This window comes from Pinus tabuliformis, chromosome J (genome assembly GCF_031772625.1).
Source record: "Pinus tabuliformis cultivar Carrire ecotype Pingquan chromosome J, CPIR1, whole genome shotgun sequence".
Lineage (NCBI taxonomy): Eukaryota > Viridiplantae > Streptophyta > Pinopsida > Pinales > Pinaceae > Pinus > Pinus tabuliformis.
Window position 1 is genome coordinate 157727446 of NC_142295.1, and position 26126 is coordinate 157753571.

General features: G+C 34.1%; 1 pseudogene; it reads right to left on the reverse strand.

Moving 5' to 3' along the window:
- Positions 1–22755: 22755 nt before the first annotated feature.
- LOC149226124 (naringenin,2-oxoglutarate 3-dioxygenase-like) lies at positions 22756–24056 on the reverse strand (annotated as a pseudogene).
- Between the last annotated feature and the right edge of the window lie 2070 nt (positions 24057–26126).

A 26126-nucleotide genomic window follows, 5' to 3' on the forward strand; every position in this document is an offset into this window, starting at 1 on the left:
AAATAAAATAAAGTATTTTTATTTTATTTTACTATATGGGTATGTGAAATATTTATTATAAGATTATTATTTAATGAATTCCCAAATTCTTAAGACTACCTTATTGAATGAACAATTAATTCGATATAAACGTTTCCAACAAATAAATTGTAATTGTTTGTGGAAAGACTCAACATTAAATTTCCATCATATTCCATTACAACAACACAAACATGCAATTCTAAATTTTCTCTTGTCAACACAAAAAAATTCAAAATATAAAATAGATTAAAAAAAAATTTAGATGATGAATATAATTATAAAAATGGATTATGCATTCAATTGTAGATGAGGATGAGGAAATAGTAGTAAGTCGCTAGGTGTGCTCCCATCGCTCGCCATCTTCCTCCATTTTGATTTCCACTTCTTTCCAACGTGGGCGCTTGAAATTCAAATTCTCTGTGAACTTATAAGTTCAAATTATGTGGGAGATAAATTTGTAACGCAGATTCAAGAAAAAGTTAAATGTTAAATCGGATTCAAGATAAGGCGATTACAATGCTAGTAATTGAATTAAATGTATAATGTATGACGTTTTTAAATTAATAATTCGTAATTGACATAACCATTTCATAATTGACTTATACTAATATCGGTAGAATCAATCCAATGGCCCAAGTTATTTTACTGATCTAACATCCACATGACATACAAATACACAGGTGGTACTAATACTGGTCAAATCAATCTAATGCCCCAAGTTATTTTAATCGTCTAACATCCAAATCAATGACATACAAATACACAAATGGCATCACCATACGATGTAAAAAGCATGTATTTTGTTAAATTATGAAATTGTTCTTTTGCATATTTACATTAGTGTGTTTGTAGGTAACACCATATAATAGATCTCCTAGAGAATGCAATAAACATCACAGCTAAAGTTATGAGCCTTGTAATCACCCAACACTAATAATTTTTAAAACTAATAAATTTTTTTTAAACCAACAATGTTTTTATTTTATTTTTATTGGTTTTATGGCAATCTTTTATTATATAAAAAAAAAGGTTTTAAAACATTCTTCTTACGCAAACTCGACATTGAATTATTTTATGGTTTATGCTTTCAGTGAAGTGCCCAAAATTTGTTGTAGAATGGTGAGCAATAACAATCCGTTGGCTAATTTAATTAACAATGGAAGGAAACTAAATCAAGGAAACATGCCACAGAGCGTTATGTGGACAAGTGGAAGGTAAGTCTACGAGAATTGTGTAGAGTGGGCTATCTTGCCGATAAATCTGGAAGGAAATAGATTGATATCTCTCTAAAACTTTCGAGGGAAATTTTCTAAGGCAAGAATTGAAACTAAGGTCACATAATTAGGGTTCTTTGTTATTTACTTAGATTATTGAATTTTGAAATTAGTAAATCAATTTTTTTTAATGGATACAATTTCCTGCCACTTATTTTGATTATTGAACTCTGAAATTAGTAAATTAAATATTTTTTTAGTGTATACAACTTTTTTGTATGTCACTCTGTGATGTATTCTTGTAGATTACAATGTTGGAACTTAAAGTTCCTACCTCTACAACTGAGTGTTGGAACTTAAAATTCCTACTTCTACAACTCTGAATACACAACGATTTGGAGTTTAAAATGAACTTTTTGTTTAAATCACCAGCGAGGTATTTATTTGTAATAATATTGTTTCCATAGAATTATGATTTCTAATTGATAAAAAATTTCACTAAAAGTCCAAAATAAATTAATTCACATTATTCATCAAAATTACAAACAAACCACACCTACCACTAGATTTTATCTTTTTCCACATAATTACGTAAAAAAATATTAACTAAATAGACAAACCATTTCACTACATTCCAAATTCAAAAATAATGATATATGCAAGTAAGGTAAAAACAAGTTACATTTTAACCTCTTTTTACCTTTGTTGTGAATAAATATAATAAAGTTAATAAATAAAATCGGTTAAGTTAATTAATATATACAAAATAATGAGAAAAATGTATTTTCAAAATGAAAATAAAATATAATTAAAGAATTTATTAATATTTTAATTTAATTGATATCCACTCTTATGGTGAGATCACAAATCAATTTTAAAAACTAGCTTAAAGTATATTTGTTTTCATGGCCATTATGCCTTGAAGAAGTATGTCTATTACTCCCAACGTGGGTGTAACACCCCAAGTCGCATAAAGATTACTGAGATCATTAAGTGAATGTTTGTTTCACTAAAAATATATTTTTAAATGTTATTTGGTTTGATGAGGAATATAAACTGACACAGGCTGAAGAGCCAAGAAACACATATGGTAATTACCTAAATTATAGGTAGTAATACTTTAACAAAATAAAATTGTTTTGTTTATTTAAAAGAAACGGTTGCTAAGAAACAGTTACCCTCTACATGAGAAAGGTAATATAGAGAGGGGAAACCAGCAGAAAGGGGTTCCTAGAGCTAGGTGGAATAAACCAGCGGGAAGAAATTGCTCAGTATAGACGACAAAAGACTACAGAGATTGAGGCTAGACCGGAGTCCCGAGGCCCATAGTGCTGACTGCAACTGGACTAGATCTAGCATTGAAAAGTTAAAAGGTGCTCGAGGGAGAGTCTGGACGTGATTGCTAGACTTGTGGCTGGGAGGAGAGACCCTTCAAATATATTGCTTTTACAGGTTAATAGATAAATTGAGGTAGCAAGCTCCTTAAAATACTTATTGCTAAACTGTAAATATGATTATGTAAGGTAATCATTATTATATGTTTTATAAGTTAATAGATAACTGAATTAGTAAGCTATCAAAAGAAGCATTGCTGAACTGTAAATGTAAACACATGCAGCAACAATTAATATCTGTGGAATAGATTAACAATATTGAACTGTAGTTGTTAATATTTGAATATATAGGCATGTGACTAAGGTAGTAAACTAAATACTAAATCAACAACCATGAAGGTTCTAAAATACTCCACATAAGATGAACACTCTAATAGCATAACTGCATAAATGATAAGGATGAAATAAAAGAAAACCTGAAGTTTAGAATAGAGTAAAATTTAGAATACTTCCATAATACATTCTTGAGCATATAATTATAAATATCAGAGGAAAGAAAGTAACCACCTTTTTGATGCAATATGCTGATAAACATAATTACCATCGAAACTCAAGAAATGTAGTAAACAGTCATTAGGACAAAGTAGCTTCAAGAGTCGGCATAATGCATAACAAATTCTATGTATCGAAAAACAGAGATAGTAATATGCGAGTATTTCTTTACAATCTAGCACAACTTAATAACCAATGTCTATATTCCCCATTAGAAAGACAATGTGTAGAGAATCATGCGTATATAGCATAAGCATCTCGCATACCACATATAAGCCAAACCAAAACAACTCTATGGATAAAACTGTAGCAGACATACATTAAAACTTATCCCTTGGACAACTGAATGATGACATCTCAAGCAGAATTTGTAATCTGCTACACATGCAATCCTTAAACAGAAGAAACCGGTTTGAAGGCCTTTAAATTCATTATCAATTACAGTTCCAACCGTAGAAATGACCAGCTACTATAACCGGTCAAATAACTAAACAAATAAAGGTTAATGAAAGCATGTGTCTAGACATTACAACTCTAACACGCTAACAGGGATAAACCCTCTCAGAAAGCACCCTTAATAGCTTATTACGACCAAAGACCAGAGTCTAGATCCAACCTAAAAAGTAGTGGCCACGCTGTGAGTTCCTCGACATTTATGAGTTGTGAGTTTGAGTTCTAAACCCTCCTGAGTATAGCATACCTATAATCTAGAGAAGGCAAAAGTTAGTCATTGTTAATGAGACCAAAGCCTGCGGCTCATACTTATAAACTTAGCTTTAAACAAGCAGGGGCTTACCTGAGATGAGGGCACGACTCCAATGAGTCTCCTGCCTACAAAAGAGGGTTAAATCCCAACTTTAAAATGAGATTGCACCATACAAGGAAATCGTAGTGAATTCCCATAAAGAAATCAAGATCTAAGATCGACTAATCTCATTTTAATCCTATTATGATATTTACTTATCGGCTGCAGATGAGTTGGGATGCTTGCTGCCTTCAACCATCTCTGAAATTCCACCAGTCGTCCCTGCACAACGGCAAGCAAACCCTCAAATTGTTCCTAAAGTCATTAATAGTTTAATATCAATATTCCTTCTCGAGCAAGAAAAGAATGGAATGGCACAGTAAGAGGCTAGTTGTTTTGGTGTGTTTGATGGACTCTCCTACTCTCATTTCTCGCAGAGCACCATAACCAGAGCCTCACAGAGCACCATAGCCTGAACCCTCGCAGAGCAGCACGATGCAGAGGAATGACAAAAACAATGAGACTGGCAAGATTCAGCTCGTGCAGTTGGTTAGGTTAAACTCTAGCCAATCTTTCCCGTCAGATTGCATGAACACCCCAAGGTATTGTCCCTCAAAGCAGATGGTCGCTGCGTGGAGCTACGGACAAGGGCTAGCATAGCATGGTAAAGTATAAAGTCATGTGCAGATCTACCCAGGAGCATCCCAATTCGGATCTTTGCACCTTATATTTAATCACATTCAATGATATGTACAACAGTCAGGCATCGTATCACTCTGCAGTTAATACCCATTTAATACACACATATATATATATATGAGTTATATAGTTAACGGGACATAACATTGCAATGTATATTAGTTAAAAGAATTTCTTTTATTGTTATTACAATTCTAAATTTAGATGTTACAAATGGTTTCATATCTCAGGTTCGTACACTAAGACCCTTTGGGAATAGTTATGTACAGGAACCATGTGCTTGCGTTTTAACTAAAAAAACTTATGTGTGAATACAGATAATAGAAAAGATGACACCAGCAGAGGAAAAGCAAGTTCACCATGGAGAGGAACTTAGGACCATCTGAATCACCCAAACGAACTTAAGTGAATGCTAACCCAAATATTTGGATACAGCTAAGTGAGGAATCCCCGCAAGCTAATGTAATGTTACTTGAAACTGTGCAACAGTTGCTTGTGAAAATGACTAGTTTGAGAATAGATAATGAATGACTGTGTTTAGAACAGGAAAGAATCCTAAGAAGTTTGTCCAATCGACAAAATCGGCACCACCCAGACCCCAACATAGAATATCAAGAGAAGACCCCGACTGCTCAGCATGGGGAAGAAAATACTGAATCAGCTGAAAGAAATAGAGAGGATGATGAGGGATGCTCAGACAATGTATCTAACTGGCGGAAAACCAAGAAACAAAGGTCACAACCAGGGTCACAAGTACAAGGAGAATTCAAGAAAATTAAGCCTTCCCTCTTTGAGGGAGAATCTGAAGAGGTTGCGGAAGCCTGGTTAATCGATATGGGCAAATACTTTCAGATTTATGAGTATACTGATAAACTAAAGGCATGATTGGCAGTTTATCAACTGAGGGGAAAAGCAACTCTCTGCTGGGAGGAAATCGAGACAATAAGGAAAATTGATGAAGAACAAGTTACATTGAATGAATTTTAAAAACATTTCAAGGATAAATATCTAACTTAACACTATTATGACGAAAAAGTGAAAGAATTCCATGAGCTAAGATTGGGAACCTTAACCGTGGATGAATACGTGACTAGATTCACATCATTATTTCACTACATGCCTTACATGCAAGAGGAAAAGGCCAAAATTCAGTGTTTCATTAGCAACTTACCAAACTTTATGAAGGAAAAACTAGAATTTGACTACCCTAAGATAATGGATGATGCTGTGCAGAAGGTCTGCATTTGCTATCAGCAAATGAAACAAGGGAATGAAGGGCCAAAAGGAGGATTAATTAAGAAGGGTAGAAGCCTGATTCCAAACAGACACCCAAAATTTGCTAACCATAGGAATGCACTGCAAAAAACGTTTAACAAGTTTCCAGCCAAAAATCAACCGAGAACTGCATATTCTGAGAACAAGCTAGTAGAAGGAGTCACAAAATCTGTCAACGATTAGCAATCAAAACAACTGCTACAGGCCTGAGGATGTGGAGAACCCCATTATTACAAAAATTGTCCACAAAGAGCTAGCAGAGAATAATTATCAAACATGCAAGAAGCATCAACAGTTGGAGAAGTGACGAGGAGCATACCTAGAATTAATGCTTCGTTGGATGATCATCAGGCCGAATTCTAGCCCACAATGATCAAATGTGAAGGTATGATTGCTAAGCAACATGTCTCTGTTTTATTTGATCCAAGTGCTAGCTTAAGCTATGTCAGTCCTAAATTGGTTGAAATGTGTCAATTAGTAAGCAGAAAATTTTTAAAACCTTGGCTAGTTCAACTAGCCACTCACACAAAGAGAAGAGTTAATGCCAAGATAGAACGTTTTCCTATAACCATTTCTGGGCAGCCTAGTTATGTTTATCTTAATATACTACCCTTGGGTTCTTATGACATATTAATTGGGATGGACTAGTTGGAAAAATGTTGGTCCCTGGTAGATTGTAAACAGAAGATTGTAGGTTTTATTTCAGAATCAGGTCAAAGGACGGAATTATAAGGAATGAAAACCAACACCAAGCTCCATCCTATTACTGCCAATCAATTAGGAAAATGCATTAGAAAAGGGTGTCAAATTTATGTCGTTCAAGTGGGATTTACAAACTCTAAAAATAAGAGTACCTTGCTAGAAAGTATCCCTACAATTCATGACTTTGTGGATGTCTTTCTAGAAAATGTTCTCGTCTTACCACTAAAGTGAGATATTGACTTCACCATTGAGTTAATTCTGGGTGCAACCCCCATTTCCAGAGCTCCTTATCACATGAGCATACCTGAATTGACAGAGCTCAAAATGCAGTTACAGGAGCTTCTAGATAAAAAAAAATATTCGCCTTAGTGTGTCCCCTTGGGGAGCTCCCATATTATTTGTACGGAAAAAAGGATGGGACCCTTAGATTGTGCATCAATTATCGACAATGAAACAAACTAACCATCAAGAATAAGTACCATTAACCACATATTAATGATCTAGTTGATGAGGTACAAGGAGCTAAGCTATTCTCAAAAATCGATCTAAGATCTTGTTACCATCAGATAAGAATAAAAGATGAAGATATTTACAAAACAACCTTCCATACTCGTTATGGTCATTACGAGTTTGTGGTATTTCCGTTTGACCTCACAAACGCTCCAACCACCTTTATGAGTCTAATGCATGGTATTTTCTAGCCTTACCTAGATAAATTTGTGTTGATTTTCATAGATGATATTTTAATATATTCTAGCCAAGAGGAGCACAAAGAACACCTGAAAATAGTGTTGCAGAAATTAAGGGAAAATCAGTTGTATGGAAAATTCAACAAGTGTGATTTCTTCAAGGATAAAATCCAGTATCTGGGTCACATTATATTAGCAGAAGGCATTGCAGTAGACCTAGAAAATATTAAAACGATCATGGAATGGACATCCCCTAAGAATGTCACTGATATCAGATCATTCTTGGGATTAGCCAGATATTATCATAGATTCATTGAGGGGTTTTCAAAGATCGCCTTTCCAATGACATATTTACAAAAAAAGGGACGTGCTTTCCAATGGACAACAGATTGTCAGCAAAGCTTTGAAAAACTAAAGCATCTGCTCACCATTGCACCAATACTAAAAGTTGCAGATCCGGAAAAGTTTTTCGTGGTTTGCACGGATGCAAGCAAGGAAGGTGTTGGTGGGGTGCTGACACAGGATCGAAAGGTGATTTCTTATGAATCTCGAATGTTGGAGTATGGCCAACGATATTCTGCTTATGACCTTGAATTGACAACAGTAGTGCATGCATTTAAAATGTGGAGGCATTACGTTTTGGGGAAGAAATTTTGTTGCTAACAGACCATAGTAGCCTTACCAACTTCTTCAATCAGTCTAACTTAAACACCCGACAGGATAGATGGACAACATTTTACTGAGAAAGTGATTTTATATAGGGACGTGAAATTCACATCCACCTTCTATAAGAAACTTTTTGCAGGGCTAGGTACTCAAGTCCAGTTTAGTACTTCCTACCATCTTCAAACGAATGTACAAACTGAACAAGTAAATCAGGTGTTAGAAGACATGTTATGCATGTTTGTGATGCAACAACCACACAAGTGGGAGGACTACCTCCATCTAGTGGAATTTGCATATAATAACGGACATCGCGAATCGCTAGGCATGAGCCCTTTCGAGGTATTGTACGAAAGAAAGTGCAGAGTACCCATAGACTAGAATAATCAAGTGAATAAGCTAGCACTAGGTCCTAACATGCTAGCAGAAATGGAGGAGGTTGTCAAGAAAGTCCGACAAAATTTAAGGGCGGCCTAGGATAAACGGAAGGTGTACAAGCATAAAAAGAGGACTTTCATGGAATTTCAACCAAGAGATCATGTCTGTCTAAGAGTGAAGCCTTAGAAAATTTCGTTGTAGTGGCGGGGTTGTGCTCAATTAGCGCCCCAATACTGCGGGCCTTTTCAGGTCTTGGAAAGAATTGGACCGGTGGCCTATAAGCTTGCGCTACCAAGCCACATACGGGTCCAGAATGTATTTCATGTATCCTTTCTAAAGAAATGTGTCTATAACCCTTAGCACATTATTGATTGGGAAGATATTTAGGTTGAACCGAAAGGAGACTTCCTAGAAGAACCTCTTCGTATCCTCGATCAATGGGAAACCAACTTGCGGAAGCGAGCCATCACCCAGGTTAAAGTGCAATGTAATAACTTTGGCTCTAGAGATGCCACTTGGGAAGAGAAGGAATTCATGTGAAATGCTTATCCCACATTATTTTATGAAGAGGAAGAGAACAGCAGGGACGATGTTCCTCATGAGGGGGGGAGATGTAACACCCCAAGTTTCATAAAGATTAGTGAGATCATTAAGTGAATTTTTGTTTTACTAAAAATATATTTTTAAATGTTATTTGATTTGATAAGGAATATGAACTGATATAGGCTGAAGAGCCAAGAAACACATATGGTAATTACCTAAACTATAGGTAGTAATACTTTAACAAAATAAATTTGTTTTGTTTATTTAAAAGAAACAATTACCCGCTACCTGAGAAAGGTAATATAGAGAGGGGAAAAGAGCAGAAATGGGTTCCTAGAGCTAGGTGGAATAAACCAATGGGAATAACTTGCTCAATACATTCAACAAAAGATTACAGAGATTGAGGCTGGACCGGAGTCCTGAGGCCCATAATACTGACTGCAACTGGACTAGATCCAGCATTGAAAAGTTAGAAGGTGCTCGGGAGAGAGTCTGGACGTGATTTCCATACTCATGGCTGGGAGGAGACCCTTCGTAAATATTGTTTTTATAGGTTAATAGATAAACTGAGGTAGAAATCTCCTTAAAAGACTTATTTCTAAACTGTAAATATGATTATGTACAGTAGTCATTATTATTTGTTTTATAAGTTAATAGATAATTGAAGTAGTAAAATATCAAAAGAATCATTGTTGAACTGTAAATGTAAACACATGCAGTAAATATTAATATCTGTGGAATAGATTAACAATACTAAACAGTAGTTTTTAATATTTGAATATACAGGCATGTGACTAGGGTAGTAAACTAACTACTAAATCAACGGCCATGAGGGTTCTAAAATACTCCACAGAAGACGAACACTCTAATAGCAGAACTGCATAAATGATAAGTATTAAATAAAAGAAAACTTGAAGTCTAGAATAGAGTAAAATTTAGAATACTAACAAGAATTCCATAATACATTCTTGAGCATATAAGTATCAATATCAGAGGAAAGAAAGTAACCACCTTTTTGATGCAATATGCTGATAAACATAATTACCATTGAAACCCAAGAAATGTAGTAAACAATCATCAGGATAGAGTAGCTTCAAGAGTCGGCATAATGCACAACAAATTATGTGTATCAAAAAACATAGATAGTAAAATGCGAGTCTTTCTTTACAATCTAGCACAGGTTAATAACTAATGTCTATATTCCCCATCAAAAAGACTATGCGTAGAGAGTAAGGCGTATATAGAATAAGCATCTCACATACCACATATAAGCCAAACCAAAACAGCTTTGTGGATAAAAATATAGTAGACATACATTAAAACAAAGCCCTCGGACAGCTAAACAACGACATCTCAAGCAGAATTTGTAATCAGTTACACATGCAATTCTTAAACAGAAGAAACCGGCTCGAAGGCCTTGAAATTCATTATCAATTACGGTTCCAACCGTAGAAATGACCAACTGCTATAGCCGGTCAAATAAATAAACAAATAATGGTTAAGGAAAGCCCATGTCTAGACATTACAACTCTAACACGCTAACTGGGATAAACCGTCTCAGAAAGAACCCTTAATATCTTATTACGACCATAGACTAGAGTCTAGCTCCAACCTGAAAAGCAGTGGCCACGCTGTGAGTTCCTTGACATTTATGAGTTGTGAGTTTGAATTATAAACCACCTAAGGCTCGAACGAAGTTGGTATAAAGACACGAGGGCCTGGTTAAACCATTGGGAAATCGACGAGAATGTTGCATTGAAAAACATTAATAACAGTAAAAATATTGTTACTTCTAAGTTCAAAGAAAAAATGTGGTGTGAGAAAGATTTCGCAGCTAAAAGAAAACTAAGATATTATAAGGAGGTCATCAACCCCACCCTAGAAGATCAAAAGTATCTCTCTTTTTTAACTAGCTCAAAGAAGAAAATTAATATAGTGAATATTAGAACGAACTCTCATGAGCTCCATAGTGAAACGGGTCGTTGGGCAGTTTCTAAAACACCATGGATGGAAAGGTTCTGTCATCTCTGCGAGAATACGAACATTGATGATTGAAATCATTTCCTCTTAGAGTGCCCCACGTACAACCACATTAGATCTCAGTTTCAAAATATTTGTTGCAATACTGGCCTTCCTAGCCTTTTACGTTGTCAAAATTACAGTGAGCTCGAGAGGTTTCTCTCCAAGATTTTTGAGCATAGGAATAAAATCTTAGATCAAACTAAATAATTCGTTTCTTTAGGTCCGATAGACTAAAGTTTGGTCTCAGTGGATGTTAACCATCATCATCATCATATATATTTAAAAGTTGATCAAATAAACATATATTAAGTAGTATAATTTTTAGATAATATTAAGTAATTTAATTATTAAATAATAGAAAATGTAAATATTACTATTGAATATTAAATAATGTAAATATTAAAATGGTTTAAACATAGTGGAGTTTTTTTCATTTTGATGTGATATGAAAAACATGTGAAAATATATAAAATGTTTTTTTTGTAAAATCTATCAAATCAAAACTATGAAGAGATAGCATGATAATGAAATATTGAATATAAAATATGATGAATGTAAATATGAAACATGATTTATGAAACATGATTTCAAATATCAGAATATATATATATATATTTATATATTTAAAATGTCTATATTATATATTTAAAATTGCTTCTTAATATTTTGATTATATTTAATATTATATTGTTTTAAGTATAATGTTTATATTATATTTTAAGTTATCCATTATTGTTTCAGGTAGGTATAATGCATTGGGTAAATCATTGACTACTCAATTAGTAACTATTTGAAAAAAAATTAGAAATCTTTGTCCAAAGTTAACCTTACAAAATTATTTTTATTTTTATTATTTAGTTTTAGTTTTAGTTTTTTGGTCATCAATTGGTTAGGCTCTTATTTTGCAATGATTTACCAGTACGGACACCAGTACTGACCATTTGGGCCGCCAATATTGTATGTTTGCATATGTATTTACCCTTGCATATGTATTTACAAGTTTCCATATAGAATTAATTACTAGCTTGCGTCCTTATATTTCACATCATTTTAAATAAAAATGGTAAGACATGCCCTAGGTTTGATGCCACTTTGGAGCCATTATTTTACGAGTTTTCATATGGAATTAATTACTAGCTTGCAACTTTATATTTCGCATCATTTAAAAAAAAATGATAAGACATGCCCTGAGTTTGATGCCACTTTGGAGTCATTGTTCCATTGCACGTGGCATAGTCCCAATGTGTTCTCCTAGTTCCCGGCATAGCCTATATACAACTTTAATAGTTTGTATTTTATTATGGAATACAAGTTGCTAGTATAAACATTTTGGATCAACGAAAAGCCAATAAATTCACATTAAGGATACTTCATGTCATTGTGTATCTTGATTCGTGTCACCTATCTTTTTACCATTTTCCTTGGTGTATCATTCCATAACCTATAAATTTTCCATGCATTCCTTACTAAAATTACCCATTGTAACATCTAAATTTAGAACTATAATAACAATAAAAAAAACTTTTAATTAATATACATCGTAATGTTTGGTCCCGTTAACTATAGAATTCATATATATGTGTGTATTAAATGGGTATTAACCGCAGAGTGATACGATGCCTCACTGCTGTACATATCATTGAATGTGATTAAACATTCATTAAACAATAGGTGTGGATATCCAAATTGGGATGCTCCTGGGTAGATGTGCAAATGACTTTATGCTTTACCATGCTATGCTAGCCCTTGTCTGTAGCTCCACGCAGTGGCCATCTGCTCTAAGGGATAGTACCTTGGGGTGCTCATGCCATCTGTTGTGGCTCCCCGTCTTCCATCTCTACTCCGCGATCTGATGGCAGAGATTGGCTAGAGTTTAACCTAACCAACTGCCCGCACCAAATCTTGTCAGTCTCATTGTTTCTGTCTTTCTTCTGTGTCGTGTTGCTTTGCGAAGGTTCGAGCTATGGTGCTCTACGAGGCTCTAGTTATGGTGCTCTGCGAGAATTGAGAGTAGGAGAGTCCCTCAAACCAATCGGAATAGGCAGCCCCTTACTGTGCCATTCCATTCGTTGCTTGCTCGAGAAGGAATATTGATATTAAATTGTTAATGACTTTAGGAACAATCTGAAGGTTTTCTTGCCATTGTGCAGGGACGACTAGTGGAATTTCGGAGATGGTTGAAGCCAACAAGCATCCCCACTCATCTGTAGTTGGTAAGTAAATATCATAACATGATTAAAATGAGATTAGTCAACCTCATATCTTGATTTCTTTATGGGTATTCACTATGATTTCCTTGGATGGTGCAATATGGTGTTGAAGCTCAGCTTTAATCCTCTTTTGTAGGCAGGCGATTCATCGAAGTTGTGCCCTCATCTCAGGTAAGACCCTCCTTGTTTAAAGCTAAGTTTATAAGTATGAGCTACAAGCTTTGGTCTCATTAACAATGAATAACTTTTGCCTTCTTTCGATTATAGGTATGTTATACTCAGGAGGGTTTATAATTCAAACTCACAACTCATAAATGTCAAGGAACTCATAGTGTGGCCACTACTTTTCAGGTTGGAGCTAGACTCTAGTCTCTGGTCGTAATAAGATATTAAGGGTTCTTTCTGAGACGGTTTATCCCTGTTAGCGTGTTAGAGTTGTAATGTCTAGACATGGGCTTTCCTTAACCATTATTTGTTTATTTATTTGACCGGCTATAGCAGTTGGTCATTTCTACAGTTGGAACTGTAATTGATAATGAATTTCAAGGCCTTCGAGCTGGTTTCTTTTGTTTAAGAATTGCATGTGTAACTGATTACAAATTCTGCTTGAGATGTCGTCGTTCAACTGTCCGAGGGCTTTGTTTTAATGTATGTCTACTACATCTTTATCCACAGAGCTGTTTTGGTTTGGCTTATATGTGGTATGTGAGATGCTTATTCTATATACGCCTGACTCTCTGCGCATAGTCTTTCTAATGGGGAATATAGACATTGGTTATTAACCTGTGCTAGATTGTAAAGAAAGACTCGCATTTTACTATCTCTGTTTTTTGATACACATAATTTGTTGGGCATTATGCCGACTCTTGAAGCTACTCTATCCTGATGATTGTTTACTACATTTCTTGGGTTCCAATGGTAATTATGTTTATCAGCATATTGCGTAAAAAAGGTGGTCACTTTCTTTCCTCTGATATTGATACTCCTATGCTCAAGAATGTATTATGGAATTCTTGTTAGTATTCTAAATTTTACTCTACTCTAGACTTCAAGTTTTCTTTTATTTCATACTTATCATTTATGCAGTTCTGCTATTAGAGTGTTCATCTTCTGTGGAGTATTTTAGAACCTTCATGGCTGTTGATTTAGTAGTTAGTTTACTACCCTAGTCACATGCCTATATATTCAAATATTAACAACTATTGTTTAGTATTGTTAATCTATTCCACAAATATTAATATTTACTGCATGTGTTTACATTTACAGTTCAACAATGATTCTTTTGATAGCTTACTACTTCAATTATCTATTAACTTATAAAACAAATAATAAAGACTACTGTACATAATCATATTTACAGTTTAGAAATAAGTCTTTTAAGGAGATTGCTACCTCAGTTTATCTATTAACCTGTAAAAACAATATTTTTGAAGGGTCTCCTCCCAGCCATGAGTATGGAAATCACGTCCAGACTCTCTCCCGAGCACCTTCTAACTTTTCAATGCTGGATCTAGTCCAGTTGCAGTCAATACTATGGGCCTCAGGACTCCGGTCCAGCCTCAATCTCTGTAATCTTTTGTTGAATGTATTGAGCAAGTTCTTCCCATTGGTTTATTCCACCTAGCTCTAGGAACCCCTTTCTGCTATTTTCCCCTCTCTATATTACCTTTCTCAGGTAGAGGGTTATTGTTTCTTTTAAATAAACAAAACAACTTTATTTTGTTAAAGTATTACTACCTATAGTTTAGGTAATTACCATATATGTTTCTTGGCTCTTCAGCCTATATCAGTTCATATTCCTTATCAAATCAAATAACATTTAAAAATATATTTTTAGTAAAACAAACATTCACTTAATGATCTCACTAATCTTTATGAAACTTGGGGCGTTACATCTCCCCCCCTCATGAGGAACATCATCCCTGCTATTCTCTTCCTCTTCAGAAAATAATGTGGGATAAGCATTTCACATGAATTCCTTCTCTTCCCAAGTGGCGTCTCTAGGGCCAAAGTTATTCCGTTGCACTTTAACCTGGGTGATGGCTCGCTTCCGCAAGTTGGTTTCCCATTGATCGATGATACGAAGAGGTTCTGCCAAGAAGTCTCCTTCTGGATCAGCCTGAATATCTTCCCAATCAGTAATGTGCTAAGGGTTATAGACATATTTCTTTAGAAAGGATACATGAAATACATTCTGGACCCGAATGTGGCTTGGTAGTGCAAGCTTATATGCCACCGGTCCAATTCTTTCCAAGACCTGAAAAGGCCCGCAGTATTGGGGTGCTAATTTAGCACAACCCTGCCACTACAACAAAATTTTCTGAGGCTTCACTCTTAGGCAGACATGATCTCTTGGTTGAAATTCCTTGTAAGTCCTTTTTTTATGCTTATACACCTTCTATTTATCCTAGGCCGCCCTTAAATTTTGTCGGACTTTCTTAACAACCTCCTCCATTTCTACTAGCATGTTAAGACCTAGTGCTAGCTTATTCACTTGATTATTCCAGTCTATGGGTACTCTGCACTTTCTTTCGTACAATACCTCGAAAGCGCTCATGCCTAGCGATTCCTGATGTCCGTTATTATATGTAAATTCCAGTAGATGGAGGTAGTCCTCCCACTTGTGTGGTTGCTGCATCACGAACATGTGTAGCATGTCTTCTAACACCTGATTTACTCGTTCAGTTTGTACATCCGATGGTAGGAAGTACTAAACTGGACTTGAGTACCTAGTCCTGTAAAAAGTGTCTTACAGAAGGTGGATGTGAATTTCACGTCCCTATCTAAAATCACTACCTCGGGTATCCCATGTTCAGGGTTTCGGTGTGTTTGAGGGACTCTCCCACTCTCAATTCTCGCAGAGCACCATAGATCGAACCCTTGTGAAGCAACATGACACAGAGGAAAGACATAAACAATGAGACCAACAAGATTCGGTGCGGGTAGTTGGTTAGGTTAAGCTCTAGCCAATCTCTGCTATTAGATCGCGGAGTAGAGATCGAAGACGGGGAGCCACAACAGATGGCATGGGCACCCCAAGGTACTATCGCTTAGAACAGATGGCTAATGCATGGAGCTACGGACAAGGGCTAGCATAGCATGGTAAAGCATAAAGTCATTTGCACATCTACCCAGGAGCATCCCAATTCGGATCTCCACACCTATTGTTTAATGAATGTGTAATCACATTAAATGATATGTACAGCAGTGAGGCATCGTATCACTCTGCGGTTAATACCCATTTAATACACACATATATATGAATTATATAGTTAACGGGACCAAACATTGCGATGTATATTAATTAAAATATTTTTTATTGTTATTATAGTTCTAATTTTAGATGTTACAGTGGGTAATTTTAGTGAGGAAAGCATGGAAAATTTATAGGTTATGGAATGATACACCAAGGAAAATGGTAAAAAGATAGGTGACACAAATCACAATACACAATGACATGAAGTATCCTTAATGTGAATTTATTGGCTTTTTCGTTGATCCAAAATGTTTATACTAGCAACTTGTATTCCATAATAAAATACAAACTATTAAAGTTGTATATAGGCTATGTCAGGAACTAGGAGAACACATTGGGACTATGCCACGTGCAATGGAACAATGACTCCAAAGTGGCATCAAACTCAGGGCATGTCTTATCATTTTTTTTAAAATGATGCGAAATATAAAGTTGCAAGCTAGTAATTAATTCCATATGAAAACTCGTAAAACAATGGCTCCAAAGTGGCATCAAACCTAGGGCATGTCTTACCATTTTTATTTAAAATGATGTGAAATATAAGGATGCAAGCTAGTAATTAATTCCATATGCAAACTCATAAATACATATGCAAGGGTAAATACATATGCAAACATACAATATTGGCGGCCCAAATGGTCAGTACTGGTGTCCGTATTGGTAAATCATTGCAAAATAAGAGCCTAACCAATAGATGATTAGAAAACTAAAACTAAAACTAAAAAATAAAAATAAAAATATTTTTATAAGGTTAACTTTGGACAAAGATTTCTATTTTTTTTTCAAATAGTTACTAATTGAGTAATCAATGATTTACCCAATGCATTATACCTACTTGAAACAATAATGAATAACTTAATATATAATATAAACATTATACTTAAAACAATATAATATTAAATATAATCAAAATATTAAGAAGCAATTTTAAATATATAACATAGACATTTTATATTATATATATATATATATATATATATATATATATATATATATTCTAATATTTGAAATCATGTTTCATATTTACATTCATCATATTTTATATTCAATATTTCATTATCATGCTATCTCTTCATAGTTTTGATTTGATAGATTTTACAAAAAAAAAAACATTTTATATATTTTCACATGTTTTTCATATCACATCAAAATGAAAAAAAAGTCCACTATGTTTAAACCATTTTAATATTTACATTATTTAATATTCAATAATAATATTTACATTTTCTATTATTTAATAATTAAATTACTTAATATTATCTAAAAAGTATACTACTTAATATATGTTTATTTGATGAACTTTTAAACATATATGATGGTGATGATGGTTAACATCCACTGAGACCAAACTTTGGTCTATCGGACCTAAAGAAACGAATTATTTAGTTTGATTTAAGATTTTATTCCTATGTTCAAAAAGCTTGGAGAGAAGCCTCCCGAGCTCACTGTAATTTTGACAACGTAAAAGGCTAGGAAGGTCAGTATTGCAACAAAGATTTTGAAACTGAGATCTAATGTGGTTGTATGTGGGGCACTCTGAGAGGAAGTGATTTTAATCCTCGATGTTCGTATTCTCACAGAGATGACAGAACCTTTCCATCCATGGTGTTTTAGAAACTGCCCAACCGCTCATTTCACTATGGAGCTCATGAGAGTTCGTTCTAATATTCACTATATTAATTTTCTTCTTTGAGCTAGTTAAAAAAGAGAGATACTTTTGATCTTCTAGGGTGGGGTTGATGACCTCCTTATAATATCTTAGTTTTCTTTTAGCTGCGAAATCTTTCTCACACCACATTTTTCTTTGAACTTAGAAGTAACAATATTTTTACTGTTATTAATGTTTTTCAATGCAACATTCTCGTCGATTTCCCAATGGTTTAACCAGGCCCTCTGTCTTTATACCAACTTCGTTTGAGCCTTAGGTGGTTTTGGCTGGAATTTAAAGCTAGCTTAGGAAGTCTATGGTCTCCTATGTTATTGAGTTTGTGCTTGTACAACAGAAGCCTAGTCATAGGTTTAACTAAGCCCTAGTGTCTTTATACCAACCTTGTTTGAGCCTTAGGTGGTTTTGGCTGGAATTTAAACCTAGCTTAGGAAGTCTATGGTCTCCTATGTTATTGAGTTTGTGCTTGCACAACAGAAGCCTATTCATAGCTAGGCTCTCGATAGGGGAAAGACCCACTTCTATAAGGAGAATAGGATAGGGTGTGTTGCTTTTAATTTTGAAGTTATACGTTATAAAATGCTTCTGGATTTGCTCAATTTTTCTTCAGGATTCTCTAGAGATGCTACAACCCCAAACCTCACATCCATATAAGATAACCAGAGTGACAAAAGTTTCAAAGAAGAACTTCTTTCTATCCCACATTACCAGGTTTTCCATTTTACAATTATTTTCAAGACCAAAATAAGCTTTCCATCCCCATTAATCTTTTTCTCAATGCTATAGTTCCAGTTGAGCTTGTGATGAATATCAATTCCTAGGTACTTGTAGGAAGACACTTCCTCCAAATTACTATTATCATATATATATATATATATATATATGAATTTAAAACAAATAATTAAAATTTGATATTTGATATTTCACTATATTCTATTTTTAATAATATAAATTACTTAAAATTTATTTTTTATAATATATATATATAAATATAATTTTATTTACACACTATTTAATATAAAATTCATTAACATAATTATTCCAAAGATAAATAATACATCTTACATTACATTAGATACATATCGAGTAATCCTTGAGGTCCGTGAAATAAAGTCTATTGTCACTGTACACTCCCTCATGAGTGTCACGATTAGCTATGAGTCTTATATGCCCGTGCAAATGGACGTACTGGTGTACAATTAATTATGAATCCTATATAGCTGCACAATTTTTGGGTAAAATTGTATGCCGTAGAATTAGTAAATGAAAAAGGAAGTCGCGTCGAAAAGTGGAAACTTACAAACGCTGATCCATAGAAGAAAGGAAATCGTTATGATTACAGGTCACATGGCAAATGAACATTACCTTAATTATGAGTCTTATATGGCTGTGTAAATAGTAGATGGTCGTACTGTTGTGGTATGTTAGTGTTTATGAAATCATTGCAAAATAAGAACTTAACTCATAGACGATCAGAAAATTCAAAAAAATATATATTTTAAAAAATAAAAATAAAAAAGTGTTTTTATAAAGTTACTCTGAGATAAAGATTTTTAATTTTTAGTCAAAAGACTTTACCCAAAATTAATAATATGATTTGTTTTAATTTTATGTTTTAAATTATAAAAATTATGTATATTATTTTTATTTTTAAAAAATTTAAATAAATTAATATAAACTTACAAAAAAATATTTTAAATAATCAAAAAGTTATATATATATATATATATATATTTTGAGTATTAATATTTAATAATATATAATACTAATATAAAATTATATAAATATATTAATGTAAAATTAAATATACCTATGAGTTACTCGTCTATAGTTTAATATATGATTTATATAGTCTATAATTTGATATAGCCCCGATACACTCATTGACTGGTATTGTATGGTACGGTATTGATCTCTTTTGGTATGAAATATATATTACGAGGAGATATGCAGTTATTCCAATTCACTGATGTACACTATTCCAATATTCAGGATGTACAATATTAATTATTTCACTGAGATATATAGTATTTATTTTATTTTTAAAATGTTAATTGTGATGTTTATATAATATTAAAAAGTAAGTTTGTTGTTTAATATTTGTGTTGTTTTTATTACTCAAAAGTTTACGGAGACGATGTTGGTTTTTTATCGATGGCAAGTATTTTAAGTTTACAGAGACGATGTTGGTTTTTCATCGATGACAAGTATTTTAAGATTAGGGATTGAACAATGTGATGTAAATATTTGGGAAAAAGGTGGTCGGATCTTAATAAATATAATGTTATTTATTTTATCGAAAAATGTTTGAAATTTGGAAAAATATTACTACATAATATTAATTACTTTGTTTAAAATTACATAAAATTTGAAAAAAAACATTATTGATTATTTAAGATATGTGATGTTTTACCATTAAAGATGTTTTTTATTTGGTCACTGTTTTGCTTTGCTGAGGAATCCTTGAAAATTTAATAATTTTATGTTTCTTATGTTTCTATAATTTTTTTTTAAATAATTTGTGTACTATTTTTTCATCTACTTAAAAGTCTTTACGTTGGTGGATTTTTCATATCTATGTAAAAGACTCCATGTTCATTTTTTCCATCTAATTAGTGAGCTCCAAGGTTCAACAATTGAATTTTTTAATTTATTTAAGAGATTTCACTATAACAAATATTTCAAAATGACCTAACCGGACTATTAAGAGATTTTTCATTTTGAAAATATAATATAAAGTTTAACTACCTTAAATAAAACTAATATCACTTTGATATTATATTAAAAACTATGGATTATGTTAATCATTATCTAATAATATTATTTTAAATAATAAAATAAAAGACAATAAACAAACCACATATTTATTTTCCCCAGCCATCACGAACCATAATACGATTCACATGGTTCATAGAAAACTTACATCACATCAGTTGCCATGGTTCATAGAAAACTTACATCACATCATTTGCCATGCATAAACACTGTGCACTTGATCCAAAGAAAATTGACATAACATTCGTTGTTATACATGATAAGCATGAACCATAATACAGTTCACATGTTTCATAGAAAACTTACATCACGTCCATTGTCATGCATAGATATGTGCACTTGGTCCAAAGAAAATTGACATCACATCCTTTGTTATACATGATAATCAGCTAAAGAGAATCCGTGGAGTACTTACATGTTGAACCATAAGCTTTAATGGAGGATTTTAATCAACAAAGAAATTTTGGTGGAGCAACTATTAATAAAAAAGTCAAGAGCAACTTAAAATTAGGTCTAAATTTTCATAGCTAGTTTTATAAAACAAAATTTAAAGTGGGATGGTATAGAAAGAATGGTTGAACAGGGCACAACATAAGTATGTTGTGCAAGAAAGAGGAAGGATTTATTTCCAATTTGTTTATACATTGTTCAACAGCACAATGTATTTGGAACAAGTAAAAAATGATTTAAATTGTTAGGGAGATTGGAAAGGGATTGCAATGGAAGAAAGCTTATGGTTTTTAATTAAAAATTATTTAGTTCTTTTTTCTTATGGGGAATTTGAGGATTTGGTTGCAGCAAAATAAAATTTTGTTCCAAGATGGTTATGCTGACTTTTCTTTGACAGCTTATATAATTAGTAGTTCTTTCTTGGAGCAGTCTTTGACAGCTTATATAATTAGTAGTTCTTTCTTGGAGCATAATGTCTTAGTAAAGAGAAAGAATCAAAGGCAAATTCAAGAACTTCATTTTGAAGAAAACATTCCTTTTGTTTTTTTCTTTTTTATGGAGCATGTAAGCAAAGTCATTGTGGAGCATGGATGGTTATTCACCCATCATTTTCTCATTTATTTTGTTTAAAGTTGGCCTATGGAATGGCACTAACAAGAAGACAGAGCTAATTAGTCTTTAGGGGATGCTTCATTTTGCGTTATTGAATAATATAAAGAAGATGAAATTTTATAGCAATTCAAACACAATTATTGAATGGGAAAACAAAACATTCCAGTTTCATTGTTGAATGGGATAACAAAAGATTCCAGTTTTATTGTCTGCATCTTGAGGAATGGCAGCCAAAAATTGGAGCACTGCAAAAAGAATTTGATGAAATTGGAGCTAATCTAATGGTTTAACTAATCTCTTATGAAAACAAACAATTTTGTTGAAGAATAAATTTAGTCAATATTTCAAAAATAAATAATAATCATATAATATCCATCCCCTAGTATACTACAAATAGTTGTACATAAATACACAAAAATTCAATAAATAACCTAAATCATACATTCTTATATAATTAAATCTATGCCATTTGTACCTTTTTAAATTTTTAAAAAAAGAAATTCTAAAAATACTATATAACTATCCCATTTGCTTTTATATGCATTACATCCCAAAATAGTTCTTCGTAACTTTTACTAAGTCAGAGTACGTTTAACCACACCATATGTAAAAACAATTCTCTATGCCTATGGCACAATATGTCTAACTAAGCTATGTCGTGGAAAAGTTATATAACTATCTTATAACTATCTTAATTTCTTATATAACTATCTTATTTGCTTTTATATGCATTACATGTCAAAATAGTTCTTCGTATCTTTTACTAAGTCGGAGTACGTTTAACCACACCATATGTGAGAACAATTCTCTATGCCTATGGCACAATATGTCTAAGCTATGCGGTGGAAAAGTTAAATAGATTAATGCTTCCTATCCTTTCCAAATTATAACAGCATATATCTAACGTACCGGAGCAGTCGTTGTTCCCGGAGTGGGTTGAATTACACAATTACTCTTCTGGTTTATGCAACAAACTCATTTCCTTGGTGCGTTTGACCTGCCTGTCCACACGGTGCTTGGTAATCTTCCTATGGTAAAGTTCATTGTAGACCCAGCGATCAAATCTTGTATCTGTATCAGTATATTCCATATATTTAATTTAATATGTTACTCTATACGTAATAAGGCCTTTTAACCTGTCATGGTCACTCAATATTTTTATCAACCGGAAGGTAGCCATTGAATCCCATGCATAACTAAAACTTACAATCGGAAACCAATATAAACACTCACATGCATTTGGTCTCAGATATTTACAACGAAAGCTCCATCAACGGGTTCCACTGTAGCCTGCGTTTTACCGTGGTCTTTTGTGACTTGCAGCCCTCCGACTTTGTCTTGCAGTAAAATGGTTAAAGTTCCTGGATCAGTATGTCTCTCTAAGCCTAACTCGGGGTGGGGGCAAATCGGGTAGTAATTCAAGACAACCTTCTGTTTGCCCTCCGACTTTGTCTTGCAGTAAAATGGTTAAAGTTCCTGTATCGGTATGTCTCTCTAAGCCTAACTCCGGGTGGGGGCAAATCGGGTAGTAATTCAAGACAACCTTCTGTTTGCCCTCCCCACAGGCTTTTTCGATATCATCTACTTCAACTTGTAGCAATTCTGAGATTAGCGCAAGCAGCGTGTTCGTCAACTCCAACATCGCATCACTGTATTTGGCTAAAACTTCCCTGAAACAATAACGGTTCAAGAATCGAGAAATACATTCTCGTATTATTGGAGCATCCACAACGTGAAATATATAACCTATATAATCATAACGTATGGTTACCTGAATTGAACTGGCTTTGCAGGTCAGCTTTGGATGTCCCGTGCCGGGGAGCATGTGGTGACGTGTTGTTCTCTCCAGTCCATCGAAGGCAATTCGTTGATAAAACTCCCATTTCCATATCCCAGGAACTGCCCTTTCGATATGGCGTACTGCTTCTTCTCTTCCACTGGAATCGAAAAGAACTCCTGTGCACAACGCATCATCTGAGAGTTCACTTCTGCAGGGACGCCGTGATCTATGACCTGGAACATTCCCCACTCTTTGCATGCCGCTCCGAGTACTCTTATTAGCTCTGCATGCCCTGCTCCTCCGGTTGCTGCATTCGCAAGGGAAATGACGGGCACCTCTTTGCTGAAATCGTCTGATGCCACAGCTGGTCGTTCATCCTCATCATTCTTCATGTAATTAACAGGAAAATCCTTAGTGCCCAGTTCGGCTAGCGATTTCACAGTCTTCACTTGCACAACTGCTTGTTCCATTTCGCTAACCATCAGAATAGATGAAAAAACTATAAATTATTTGATAACCTGTATAAAATAGCAATTGTCCCAAAGGTACAAAGAGAGGCCGTTAGGATTATTAAATTGGAATTGTTGAATTTTTCTAGAAGAGTTAATTGGTTTGTGGAAAACCTTGTTTTCTTGGACTGGATCATTGTGCAATTACTTTTTCTTTAGATGTTTTGTTTATATCTATTTTCATTTTAGAGTAAGTTAATTACCCAAAACTCAAGAGGTTAAGTTAATTACCCAAAATCAAGAAACCTCTATATATGGCCAAGCATATAAGAAGAATACATCTCCAAATCCATCTTTTCTTTTCTCTGACTAAAATTTCAAAAGCATGAACACATGCCATTTCATATGCGCAATAAACCCAACTTCTAAAATTTCAATGCTTGGATGCATCCCATTCATATGCTACAGTAAACCCATATTTTCCTTAAATTTTAATCCATAAACACATCCATTCATGAGTCATAATAGAACCACAAAAAACAAAACCCAACCCTGCAATGCCAGAGCATTACCCCATTCAAAAGCAAAAAAGTAGCAAATATAAACGCTAGTGTTCCACAGTCTTGACTGTGCAAACCAATCATTGCCATCTGAAAAATCAAAGAAATAAAGACGATGACCAGTTAAGGAGATGATAGTGACCTTTTCTCTCGCCTTCTTCTGCCGCCTTTCACTTGGGAAGCTTCATGCTCTCACACATAAAGAAGAATGTCGACTTCAAAAGCTACAACGTTGTCCTGCGGCAGAATAAAAAATCTGGCTTCCCTGCCATGTGGACTGAAGCTACAAAAGCACTGTGTTGTAAAAAACTTAGAACTTAGACTTTCCTCTGTGATGTTGTTCAGGTCGCCTAGAATTTTTATGATTTTTCTCATATTTTGGCATTTTTTACAATTTTTGTTTGCCCATTTTCCTATTTTTTGTGGTAGCAAGTACCACTCCAGAATGATATCTGCAATAATATAAAATAAGAATCTGCAAACTGTGAGCATCACCATTACAAAACTCTAATATTCATGCATTTTCAAATATAATGATAACTTTTATATTCTTTGAAAGAATTTGCTTACAGTCAGTATGCGTCGTCATCTCATAATCTGCAGCTCCCTGAGAATAAAGCTCATGCTCCGCTGGCACAGACACACTTCGGTCACCATTTTTTTGTGCAGAAGATGAAGAATGTGCAATGTTGCGCTTCCTTTGTTCACTAGTTCTTCCAAGTTTACAATACAAGGCAGTACTGGTGATTTCAAGAATTTTTGGTGCATGGAGTTATTTTGATGGAGTATGGACTAAGCGGTCGTCCGATTTCTTAGTTTCAAACTTGTGATGCATATTTTGCAGGAGGACCCACTTTGCCTGCACCATTGTCATGTTATTGGGTGTTATATATGAAAGATTAATGCATGGATAATATTGGAAAACAAAGAGACAGTAGTCAGGCTACCTTCTTGGTGAGTTTTGCTTGATCAGGCTGCAAAGGCGTCGGTCCGTCAATTTTTCACCCAAATATTTTTTTTATTCTTCCCACTGACGATCTGTGACCACTCAGTAAATCTAATTCTGATTCGACATTTTTTTCTTTCCGATGGAACGCATTGAAATGATCATGACGATGCTTTTTGCGCAACCTTAGGAAATCTGCAAGAAAGCTGAATCTGTAATATATTTCTTTGATGTAGCCATGATCAGATGGTTGCCGCTGGGACTGAATAATCTGATTGGGTAGATTATGAGGATTGTTCTTATCAACCACAGAAACTGGGTGATTCTTCCCACTGGAAACTTCAACCTCACCTTGCTTCTCCGCGAGGTGGAGTTCTTCTTCAAAGCACCCAATCCTCCAACCGCCTTTCCCTGCCCTTCCATGAATGATCAAGATGCCAACAAAACACAGAACATAAAACAGTTGGTGTACGGCGATTCAATTCCAAACGCACAGCCATTCACTGCACCACATAACGTCCCCAAATTTTCTGCCACGTTATGCACAAATCAGTTGGAGCAGAGATGGAGAAATGCACAGGTCGT